The 12,950-nt window shown below is 40.9% G+C and overlaps 1 protein-coding gene and 1 pseudogene across 15 annotated transcripts in view; one reads left to right on the top strand and one right to left on the bottom strand.

Annotated features, from left to right (window-relative positions):
- Positions 1-12,950, top strand: part of KMT2C (lysine methyltransferase 2C) — a 294,763-nt gene that overhangs the window by 26,844 nt on the left and 254,969 nt on the right. The gene's annotated exons all lie outside the window — the stretch shown is intronic.
- Positions 9,532-10,657, bottom strand: LOC132496191 (hsc70-interacting protein-like; annotated as a pseudogene).

The raw sequence follows: 12,950 nt of genomic DNA, 5'->3' as shown, positions 1-12,950 counted from the left end.
CAAATGGTAAACACCATAAACTGTAATGCTGTAGCATTCCCCTTCAGCTGCCTTCTCCCTACAAAAAAGAAGCCACCACCTCTAAGAACAGTAAAAAGAGAAAAACAGAACAAAACAAAACCCCCCAGAAAACAAAAACCTTTTTTAATGTGGGAAAACTAATGTCTTATTTAACACTTTCCTATAGCCATTTTTGAAATCTCACTTAAATCTTCCATGATGGGTTAAAATTGGCTGTGTTTCTCTTAGAATTTGGTCTTATCTCTATATTTGGCTCTCTGGTTTTGCATAATGTTTTGAATAGTAATAAATAATAACTTGGTCCTTTTTTTATCTTGTGTTATGTATAGACTTCAAGAAATACTTTTCCCTTTTCAGGTCTGGCAGATTAAAAATAAATAATGAAATAAACTTTATATTATCTAAAAGTAAAAAGGACAAAGGAAAAGATGGAATGAAAACTGAAGTAAATTTAGGTCTGTTGAATTTGAAATGCTGTTGTGTATACTACGAACACCAATAAAACCTAAAGCAATCTAGAAAAAAAGGTGTTAAAGATACATTTCCGTATTTGTGGTAAAATAATTATTAAACTTGAGAAACCGTGGATAAATGCAGATGTTTTGGCTTGGTTGAAGTAATGTAAATTAAATCTGTAGTTACATTTTACTTTGATACGGAGTGATGGTCCAGTAATTTTGATGATAGTAATATATACATCCTGTAACTTGCATTATTAGATTGTCTGTAAATACCTCTAAAGATGGTGGTAAAACTTCAAAAATTATTTAACCTGGCACTCAGGAATATTAGGAAAAAGAAGTTTTATCTATTACATTATAGGGAAAAATGTAGGCAGGATGTGTTATGAATTGTGTTTTCATGAAGAGACCAGTATTCTTTGGTGTTTTTTTCTTAAGTCCATTGAAAAATTTAGAAGTCAGATATCTAGTTGCCTATAATAAAGGTCAGCAACCCTTCCTCACGCCTTAGTGCCACTCTCCAAAGGAAACTTTAAATTATTTGTGTGGTTTTTGTGACTAAATAATAAGCTTATTTTATGATTTATCAATTTTACATTGATTTCTGCTCTGATAGATGAGGATTTGGTTCATTTTTTCTATTTACCCAATAGATGTATCACTTTTAATTTCCCTGTTCTCTTTGCAATTTATGTAATATAATAGACTTTTTCTTCATGTTAATATAGATTGTCTGTCTTGATTTCCCAGGAGTAAAATTGAAGCTATTACTGCTTCTACTTTTCTTTTCACCTTTCCTTTCCCCTTTATGCCCCTATGTCTGTCATTTCTACTTTGGCATTGTCAAGGTTGAGAACATTTATACTCTGTTTGCCTGTGACTTGGTTTTAACAGTTGGAAATTGATGAATAGTTTCTACATTATTGTGGTGGTATCAGTATTGTTCATAGCAGAGGAAAGGAGAGTACAATTACATTTCCTGTATTGGTTCTTGGATTTTGAGTCTGTAATTGCCTTTTTTCTTGTCTTATTTGTCATTGTTCTTCCTTCCATGTTATCAGCTTTCCATGCTATTTGTTTTTTTTTTTTTTTTTTTTTTTGCGGTACAAGGGCCTCTCCCGTTGCGGAGCACAGGCTCCGGACGTGCAGGCTCAGCGTCCATGGCTCACGGGCCCAGCCGCTCCGCGGCATGTGGGATCTTCCCGGACCAGGACACGAACCCGTGTCCCCTGCATCGGCAGGCGGACTCTCAACCATTGCGCCACCAGGGAAGCCCGGCTGTTTGTTTTTATTGCTGTTATTTTATGTATGTGAGTACTTTTCCCCCTGAGGAAAGGCTTCTCCTAGTCTTTTTCCTTATTATGGACTAGATGTTATCTGGACCTGTTACATGTTGTTCTTAGTGCTGGACTCTGCATCAGTGCATTTGCACTTCAGCTCTGCTCTTATTGGATCTTTATTCTTTGAGTTACTTCCTTGCTTTAATGCAGTACATCCCTCACAGAAATTTCTAGAAAGAATATGTGGAAGATACAGTTTTGAATCCTGGCATATCTGAAAAAGTCTTCATTAACCCTTACAGTTGACTGGTGTTATTTTTATTCAAGCCAAACTAAGTTGAAAATTATATTCCGTCAAAGTTTTGAATGCATTGCTCCAATGTCTTTTAGTATCCATTGTTGTTGTTGAGGAGAAGTCTGATACAGTGTGTTTCTTGTTCCATTGTAGGTGATGTGTTTTATCTTCCTCTGTGGCAGCTCCTTAGAGCTTTCTTTCTGTCCTTTTTAAATAGAAATTTCTCAAAGATGTTTAGAGGTGGTTCTTTTCCATTATTATTAAACTACAGACTCATTTTTTTTAGTTCTTGGGAAACTCTCCTATTATTGCTCTAATTCTCTTTATAACTCCTTTTAGTTGGTTATTGGGCTTTATGTATTCATGCCCACTCCCCCACCCCCATTTTTTTGTCCTTTTGTTTTTCTGGGCATTTCCTCTATTTTATTCTAAGACTCTGTAATTTTACTTCAGCAGTCATACTTTAAATTTTCAAGAATTCCACCCCCCCACACACCCAGCATTCTTTTTCCATTTTATGGATTCGTAATCTTGAATCTCTTTGAAAATGTTAATAGAGTTTTTTTTAAAGTCATCACCCTTCCTCTTATCTGTTTGCTCTAGGGTAATTGTTGTTTATCTTGGTCTCATTTATGTTGTAGGGTTTTTAATCAGACATCTGCTGATCCTTGTCACTCATATTTAATACCTAGTAGAAGGGTTCATGGTGAGTTCTTGGTGGGAATTAATGATTAGCTTGAAGTTGATAACCCTTTGTATTCTGACATTTAGGAGTGCATTGTTTTACCCCAGAGTGCCAACCCTCCCCCCTACTCTTTTCACCAGTTCCCTTCCCCAGACAATTTTTTTTTAAGAAAAGATCTCTCCATTTTATTTTATTTTTTAAATGATAATTCTTTTCCTTAAAATTTTTTTAATACTATTTCAGCGATCTTTTATTGAAAGGAGATAATGTGTGTATGTTTGATCTGCTATTTGAACCAAGAGATTCTCCTTCAGCTTTTAAGCTGGACTAGACCAAAGCTAATATTCACATGTGTATTTTATCCAGTGTTTCAGAATGTGTTAGGTTGTAGAATTATAATGGGAGCTTTAGGTTGTATATGTGTTCTGGGTGTTTAGAAAAGAGAGTAGTCACTTTGTGTGTTGGGCCTTTTATAGCAGGTGGAGGAATAGGAAAACTGTCACAAAAAAGTTATGAATATGATACCTGCTGGTGAAAATATTCAGATAGCTCAGGAGAGTATAGTTAATTAAATAGTGTAAGGCCTTTTTCCACTCTCTTCTGCCCTGTATTTCAGAGAGAATTACTGTGAACTCTATCTTGTATCCTTCTTGACTCTTGCTATGCATATATGTTTTCTGTTTTTACATAATGTGCTTACATTCATTTTCACACAGATGGGATCATTTTATATGTATTTTAAAAAATTTATTTATTTGGCTGTGCCAGGTCTTAGTTGCAGCATGCGGGATCTTCGTTGCCGCCTGTGGGATCTTCGTTGCCGCCTGTGGGATCTTCGTTGCGGCATGTGGGATCTTTAATCGCCGGCTGTGGGATCTAGTTCCCTGGATTGAACCCGGGCCCCCTGCATTGGGAGCACAGAGTCTTAACCACTGCAGCACCAGGGAAGTCCCCTCATTTTATATGTGTTGCTTTGTGATTTTTTTTTGTCACTTAGTTTATCTTGAACATTTTTCTGTTTTAGCATATATACATCAATATCATTCTTTCCAAAAACTGCCTAATATTCATCCAGCTGATGCAAATTGAGGGCTTTGCTTACGCCAAGGAGTATTCAGGAGTGTTCTAGATTCTGGGGATTCAGTGGTGCACAGCGGAGATCAAGCCCTTTCTTTCACTGGACAAATACTTCAGTAGTGAGAGGAACAAAATAAATGTATTCCTTATCATTAATTTGAGACAGTGAGAGGTACCATAAAGAAAAGAAAACTGTGGTAATGGTATTGAGAGTGTCTGTTAATGGTTCTGAGAGACAGTAATGCGTGTAGTGAGGTTGTCGGGAAGGTCTCGTTGAAGTGATGATATTGAAATAGACCTGGGTGAAGTGGAGGCAGTTATGAGAAAATTCAGAAGAACACGGTGCATTGTGAAGCCCCCAAAACAAGAATGAGTGTGTGATGCTCAAGGGACCCTCCTACCTCTCAAAATAAAAGGCTGGTGTTACCGGACATTCAGGAGAGCTTACGAGATAGCCTCTGAGAGGCAGGCAGGAGCCTGATCACGTGATGCCCTGCATGCTAAGGGCAGGATCATGGTAAGGGGCAGGAATTTTATTCTCAGCGCAGTGGAAGCCATTGGAGGGTTTTTAACCAACAAAGCTATTGAAGTAATCTTGGCAGGTATGGCTTAGAGTAGGCTTGTGACAGAGGAGAAAGGTGATTAGGTTTTATGTGTTTTGAAAGCTACTATGATAAGGTCTGCTAAAGGATTTGATGAGGGGAGTATGAGAAAAAGGAGTAAAGCTGTTGTCTAGATTTTTGGCTTCGGCAGCTTGTGTCAGTTAGACACAGTAGTGTCAGTTAGATTATTAGAGAGCCTAGTCGAAAAATGGGTTTATAAACTAGATTGGAGTACCCTAATGTATTTAACCATTCCCTTATTGATGGTCATTTAGTTGATTTCCAATTTTATTGTTATCTTTGTAGTGAACATCCTTGTGCTTGTATGGATTTACTTGTTGGCATATTTTAGATGGTAAATTCCTAGGTGTAGAGATGTCTTATTAAAGAGTACTTGTGTTTCAGGTTTTGATAGCTACTGGCCGATTGCCCTCCACAAATGGAGTATTGACTTAGACTCCCACGCAGAGTATGTGTCTGTCCCCCGCCCTGCATCCTTGCCAGCAACATATGCTGGGTGGGGCTGGGGTTGGGGGATAGGGCATACAGTTCTGAAAATGGGGATTGTAGTTCTAATAGAATTTTTCTTTACTAAGTCACCTAAGTACTCTGTTCCCAGAATGAAAATCAGCCCACATCCTTTTCTTGTTTGTATCTCTGAAGTCATAACATGTCTCTGGCCATAGTTTCTTCCAGCTACCAGTCATAGAGTTGTTGGTCAGTCCTTCTAACTTCGGTGACATTTATGAAGCCTTTCATCGTAATTACGATAATAATGATGAGCATAAAGACTGTTCATTGTTTAATGTATCCTATCCTAAATGTGTCACATGTGCTGTATTAATCTGTTTAGTCATTACCAACAATCTAAAAGTAAATACTGTTATATTTCCAGTGTTTTCAGTGGAGAAAACTGAGACAAAGGACTTCTACCAATCTTTGACTGTCTTTTCATTTTTATCTTCTTTTTCTGTTAGAGTGTTTCTTTCTGATAAGTTTGGCACTGTCACTTGAATACCTTTTTTCAGTCATTTTGGGTCAAAACACAAACAAAATAAGTGGCAGAAAGAGAGGCATAGGTGGAGTCAATGTGTTGCAGAACACATTCAGTTTGGGAGAAAGCTCTACTTGTTGGGTTCTGGTGGTCAAACTGCCTAGGTTCAAATTCTAGCCTTACAATTAAGTAGCTACTTAATTTGGGGCTGATCATTGGTCTTTCTCATAGCTCAGTTTCATCAACTTTAAAATGGAATAACAGGAATTCCGTGGTGGTGCAGTGGTTAAGAATCCGCCTAACAATGCAGGGGACGCGGGTTCAAGCCCTGGTCTGGGAAGATCCCACATGCCGCAGAGCAACTAAGCCCGTGTGCCACAGCTACTGAGCCTGCGCTCTAGAGCCCGAGAACCACAAGTACTGAAGCCTGCGTGCCACAGCCACTGAAGCCCACGTGCCTAGAGCCCACGCTCCGCAACAAGAGAAGCCACTGCAATGAGAAGCCCGTGCACCACAACAAAGAGTAGCCCCCACTTGCCACAACTAGAGAAAGCCTGTGCACAGCAATGAGGACCCAACGCAGCAAATAAATAAGTAAATAAATAAATATATAAAAACCTGGAATAACAATAGTACATATTTTGTAGGGTCGTAGTGGGCAATAAATAACGCCCGTAAAAGTGGATAGCACATGGCCAGGGCAGAGTAAGTACTTCATCAGAGTTAACTTTTTTTTTTAAATTTTATTATTATTTTTTGTGGTACGCGGGCCTCTCACTGTTGTGGCCTCTCCCGTTGCGGAGCACAGGCTCCGGACACGCAGGCTCAGTGGCCATGGCTCACGGGCCCAGCCGCTCCGCGGCACGTGGGATCTTCCCGGACCAGGGCTCGAACCCGTGTCCCCTGCATCGGCAGGCAGGCTCTCAACCACTGCGCCACCAGGGAAGCCCAGAGTTAACTCTTATATTTACACTACTGGTCAGGAGTGAACAGTCTGTCTGACATTCAGTGCATGGGGAAAAAATACAGGCAATGGAATATCACACTCTTATGAATTGTATGTTTATGTGTAAAGTTAAAGAAATAGTAAATACCACTAGTGTTTTTAGTGAATTGGGATATACATGTATTAAGCTTTTATGTTTCTGCTGGGGTGACATATTATTCCATGTTTATTTTAATTTGCATGTCTTATGATTGAGTTAAATTGAGTGTATTTGCCACTAGCATTTCTTTTTTTTTGTAAATCGCCTACCTATGCCACGTACCAGGTACCTTTTGACTTCAAATAACAAAAACCTTAATTTAAAATGGCTGAAATGAGTCAGATTTCACTTCATATGACCAGAGTCATATTTCAGTAGCCTGATGAAATTATCAAGGACACAGATGCTGTCCCCTTTCCTGCTTTTTAAAACTTCAGCTTGGAAGGAATCAGGCTCCCTGACTTCAGACTATACCACGAAGCTACAGTAATCAAGAGGTATGGTACTGGCACAAAAACAGAAATATAGATCAATGGAACAGGATAGAAAGCCCAGAGGTAAACCCACGCACACATAGTCACCTTATCTTTGACAAAGGAGGCAAGGATATACAATGGAGAAAAGACAGCCTCTTCAATAAGTGGTGCTGGGAAAACTGGACAACTATATGTAAAAGAATGAAATTAGAACACTCCCTAACACCATAACAAAAATAAACTCAAAATGGATTAAAGACCTAAATATAAGGCCAGACACCGTACAACTCTTAGAGGAAAACATAGGAAGAACACTCTATGACATAAATCACAGCAAGATCCTTTTTGACCCACCTCCTAGAGAAATGGAAATAAAAAGAAAAATAAACAAATGGGACCTAATGAAACTTCAAAGCTTTTGCACAGCAAAGGAAACCATAAACAAGATGAAAAGATAACCCTCAGAGTGGGAGCAAATATTTGCAAACGAAGCAACTGACAAAGGATTAATCTCCAAAATATACAAGCAGCTCAATACTAATAAAACAAACAACCCAGTCCAAAAATGGGCAGAAGATCTAAGTAGACATTTCTACCAAGAAGATATACAGAGGGCCAACAAACACAGGATGCTCAACATCACTAATCATTAGAGAAATGAAAATCAAAACTACAATGAGGGGGGCTTCCCTGGTGGTGCAGTGGTTGAGAGTCCGCCTGCAGATGCAGGGCACATGGGTTCGTGCCCCTGTCTGGGAGGATCCTACATGCCACGGGGTGGGTGGGCCCGTGAGCCGTGGCCGCTTAGCCTGTGCATCCGGAGCCTGTGCTCCGCAACAGGAGAGGCCACAGCAGTGAGAGGCCCACGTACCGCAAAAAAAACACAAAACTACAATGAGGTATCACCTCATACCGGTCAGAATGGCCATCATCAAAAAAATCTATAAACAATAAATGCTGGAGAGGGTGTGGAGAAAAGGGAACCCTGTTGCACTGTTGGTGGGAATGTAAATTGATACAGCCACTCTGGAGCACAGTATGGAGGTTCCTTAAAAAACTAAAAATAGAATTACCATACGACCCAGCAATCCCACTACTGGGCATATATCCTGAGAAAACCATAGTTCGAAAAGAGGTCATGTACCACAGTGTTCACTGCAGCACTATTTACAATAGCCAGGACATGGAAGCAACCTAAGTGTCCATCAACAGATGAATGGATAAAGAAGATGTGGCACATATATATAATGGAATATTACTCAGCCATACAAAGAAACGAAATTGAGTTATTTGTAGTGAGGTGGATGGACCTAGAGTCAGTCATACAGAGTGAAGTAAGTCAGAAAGAGAAAAACAAATACCATATGCTAACACATACATATGGCATCTTAAAAAAAAAAGGTTCTGAAGAACCTAGGGGCAGGACAGGAATAAAGATGCAGATGCAGAGAATGGACTTGAGGACACAGGGAGGGGGAAGGGTAAGCTGGGGTGAAGTGAGAAAGTGGCATGGACATATACACACTACCAAATGTAAAATAGATAGCTAGTGGGAAGCAGCTGCATAGCACAGGGAGATCAGCTCGGTGCTTTGTGACCACCTAGAGGGGTGGGATAGGGAGGGTGGGAGGGAGACGCAAGAGGGAGGAGATACGGGGATATATGTATGTGTATAGCTGATTCACGTTGTTATAAAGCAGAAACTAACACACATTGTAAAGCAATTATACCTCAATAAAGTTAAAAAAAATCTTCAGCTTGTTGAATTCACTTCAATAATTCACTTAAATAATTATTGAGCACCTTAATTTTACCAGGCAGTAGTCTGTAGCTATGGGAAATAACAACAGTGAGCAAAACAGGCCATGTTCACTGTCCTCCGAAAGCTCACAGTTTGGTGGGGGTACGGGAGGAGGCGAACAAGGAGGTAGAATGTTCAGTAAGAAGATGTTAAGTGTTTTTTTTTAATGTGGAAATATGAAACATTTATTTTAGATATCAGAGAAGAACAGAGCTAAGTACTCCAATGTTACTGCAGCAGTATAAAAATCATGCCTTCACCACAGCGTAAGATTTAAATGCATCTGCGTAAGGGTACACATGTAAAATGTAGTAAGATTGCTGCTGCCCTGCCAGGTACTTCCAGTCCCTACCCAGGTCCTACTGCAATACTGGTGGTCCCAATAATTTCATGGAAGCAAATCATTAAAAAATAATAATAATAAAGCAATTAAAAAGACAAATCAGAGTGCTTCAGTGACCATATATCCAACTCAAACTTTATCTACTTAAATGATCTTCCCACTAATCTTTATTTCACTCAAACTTGAACAATAAACTTTCCATACTGAAGTATCTTCCTTGCCTAATTAATCCAAAGGAAAAAACCAAAATGATTAGTAAAGAAAAATGTAGGGATTAACACACCCTTTTAATTGGTTTTAAATATTTTTAAGGTTTAAAAATTGTTTAAAGTTTTTAATTTCTAGTAAGAAAACATTATCTGAATGAATACCCTAATGGCAAACCACTGTAAAAATGTTTCAGCTGCATTTGGGGCAGAGGGGTAGGGATTATCTTCAAAGCACCCTAGCTTTCTTCATGAGAAGGTCAGAGGTACACTGGTTTGTATTATTGTGACATCCATCAGGTGATCTAAGTTGCTTTTCCTTCAGCAGGGGCTTTATTTGTCAGAAGGGCCTTATGCTTGACCTCCAAATTTGGCTGACAATTTACTGATGAGATTCATAACCTTTGAGTTGCTCTGATATTTGCCGGGTTCTGAGCCACATCCTGGAAGGCCACCGTAACTTCTGGATCCTGCATGGCTGCAAGAACCTCTGGATCACTAAGAATTTCATTGAGCCCAGGCATTCCTGCCATTCCAGGCATGCCCCCTCCCCTTGCAGGCATTCTGCCTGGAAAGCCACCTGGAAAAGAGCCACACTGAGCCCCTGATTGTCATCTGGCTTCTTCCTCCCTCGGGGCTCTCTCATGTCATTTTCTTCGCGAGCCTTCTTGACCCTTTGTGTTCTTTCTTTGATCTCTCGCTCTTCACGTTTTTGCTCATACTTTCTCCGATGTTCAGCAATTTTCTGGGCCCTTGGTTGAACTTCTTTCAGCATCGCACTAGCATCTTCATCATAATCCAGCTTACAGGCAAGGGCTAGATCCTGGGCAGCTTCTTCCCAATGGCCCAAAAGTCTGTATGCTTTCCCTTGCCACTTGTATGGCTGAGCAGAATCAGGATTTATTTCAATAGCTCTGTCACAGTCTCCGATGGCAGCATTTGGCTTCTGTAATTTGATGAAGACGCTTGCTCTTTTCCCATACAGAATGGCCAAACGAGGATTTAGCTTGATGGCATCTGTGACCAAGTCAGTGGCTTTCTGTAGTTCACCATCATTTAGGGCATCAGCGGCAGCTACTTTTTTATCATTTGCCTGATCCGTCATGTCCTCAGTTACCTCTGCACTTTCATCTCCCATTTCTTGAGGGGCATCAGTGTCTGGTTCAGTCACACCTTCATTGTCAATTTCTAGATCACTTTCCTCACTTGATGGTTCCTCTGTCTTTATGTTTTCCTCCGCCTTCTTACTATCTTTTTTCTTCCTTGGTATTTTCTTCCAATTTAGTTTTATGAGTAGCAGGTGGTATTTTACCCCCCATGCTCTCCACCCACTCCCGCAGGAAGCGCATTTCCTTGGCGTGCAGAACGCTCGGGTCCTGCTTGCACATTTTCATGAAGGCTTGAAGCTCACTCACTTTGCGGGGGTCCATGGTCCGGAGGCGGCAGGCGCGGCGAGGCTGCGGCCTGGTTCCAGGCCCAATGTTAAGTGTTATGGAGAAAAATAAAGCAATGCAGGGGGAAGGGCGAGGCTGAGTCGGGTTATTTCAATGACGTGATCAGGGAAGGCTTCAATGCAGTGACCTTTGATGGAGTCTCAAAGTTAGTAAGAGTGCAAGGTCAAGAGGTGCGGTGGAAGAGCATTTCAGACAGAGGGCCTCTCCCGGAGCACACAGGCCCGGGGCACGAGTGAGCTGGCGACTTCCGAGACCTGGAAGGAGAGCTGGGGCGGGTGGCAGGGCTGAGTGATGGCTGGCAGAGAGGGGGAGCAGGACGTCAGAGCGTGCAGGGCCTTGTAGACCACTGTGAGGTCTTTTGGCTTTTATTCCGGGTGAGATGATACCTTTGGGGGCTTTTGAGCATAGGGCTGACCTTATCTGACTAACACTTTGAAAGGTTCATGCTGGCTGCTGTGTTGAGACTAGGATGAAGGCGATAAAGGCTGAAGCAGGCATGGTAGTTATGAAAATATTGCAAGCAGCCAGGTGAGAGATATTTTGGAAAAAGATAGACGTCAGAGAAGTGATTCTGTATATATTTTGAAGGTAGAGCTGAAAGGATCTGTGGAGGAGTTGGGTGTGAGATGTGAGAAGAAGAGAGGGGTGATGTTCACGTTTCTGGTAGTCCATGTGACCAGCGCCGTAAAGATGTGGTCTGTCTCTTCGTGTATGTCTAGTTTATTTGGAACGAAAACCTTTCCTGGATGCTCTCAGCAGATTTCCCCTTGGATCCTTTTGGCTGTGATTGGTCATGTATTCCTGTTGTAGGTCCAGGTGAGGCCAGGAAAGCCAACATCTGTTCCTCTGAGGCCTTCTAATGGGAGGTGGCCTCTGACAGCAAGAACAGGTTGATGGGGGCGGGGGGTGGAGTGGCTGCTGGTTGGGTAACAGTAGTGGCTTCCGTATGTCACTGCCCACTTTTCTGTCGGGTTGGTCATCCTTTAAAATTTTTTTTAAAAAGTGACTTGTAAATACTCTTTACATGCTAAGAAAATAAGGTCTTGTAATAATAGATTCTAAATATTTCCAAGCCATATATTTTAATGAGGTTTTTTACTCAGAGATCAGTTTTCTAATTTTGAAATAAATGAATCCTTTCAAAGTTACAAGTGGGGGCAGGTGAATGCGGAGACTGATGCATAATTTATAGTTTTTCCTACTCTAGGTGCAAGTGTCATTTTAACCTGAATGCTGGCTAGTCATTCTTTATAAAACTCATTTGGGGTCTTTAAGGGCAGCAGTGGAGTGGATGGGAAAAACAGAACCACCCTGATTCCTTTGTGCCCCATGGATCTCTCTCTCGTTACTGCTTCCTACCACTGAAGATGTGCAGCTTCATCCGAGGCAGTCTTCAGTAAGGTTTTCTTCTTACAGTTTCTTCTTGCTTCTCTCTTCAGTGGTCATTGTCTACTGACTTGTCCTTCCCTCCCTCCCTCCCTCTCTTCCTTCACCAACAAAGCTGTAACTGGCTTATTATAACAGGAGAATTTTGTTTTATTATATGATTAATTGTCCATCCTCCGACATGGGAGGCAGTGTAGCTCTAAGATTTGAGTGTGCTCTTCCTCCTCAGTCACAGCAGAGCTTTGAGCTTTACCTCCACTGCTTACTAGTGGTGTGACCCAGACTGCTTCATTGCACAGCTCCATTCCTGTTGTGCTAGGGATGGCATTCCCATCAAACAATGCAAATGCTGCTTCCTGGAGTTGTACAATGGGGTGGTTCTGATGTGACTTGAGGCAAGTTCAGCCCTGAGTTTTCAATGAGATCATCAATGTGGAATTCTAAGAACACTGCCTTTAAGAGACTTAAGAGGAAATGATGAACAATTCCATAGCCCTTCATTTTTACCTTTGACTAAGGGTTGATTACTAATAACTAATCAGGTGGGGAAGTAGGGTCATTGTGACGTAGCTGTGAGGTATTATGGAAGGTATTTCATAAAAACCTCTATTTTCTCCCCCTTTGCACGCATCATTGTTAAAAAAGCAATTGTGAGTATATGAGTTTGGATCATTTCCGCAGTTCAGCTGGAGCTCTGAGGCCTTTCCAAGGCTTTAGTTGTGTTGATGCCCAGGGTGGGGGTGGGTACAGATAGGTGAGATACATTTACAGTTGTTTCATGATAACTTATCAAGGCATAGCCAAGAGAGGGAATTCAGTGCAAGCAAGTGAAAATATATTTAGTTTTCTTTTTCCAAAGTGTTCACTTTAATATACTTTTGGT

Source organism: Mesoplodon densirostris, chromosome 9 (genome assembly GCF_025265405.1).
Source record: "Mesoplodon densirostris isolate mMesDen1 chromosome 9, mMesDen1 primary haplotype, whole genome shotgun sequence".
NCBI classification, from domain to species: domain Eukaryota; kingdom Metazoa; phylum Chordata; class Mammalia; order Artiodactyla; family Ziphiidae; genus Mesoplodon; species Mesoplodon densirostris.
Note: the sequence above shows the minus strand (reverse complement) of the source record. Positions and strands in the feature narration are given on the sequence as shown.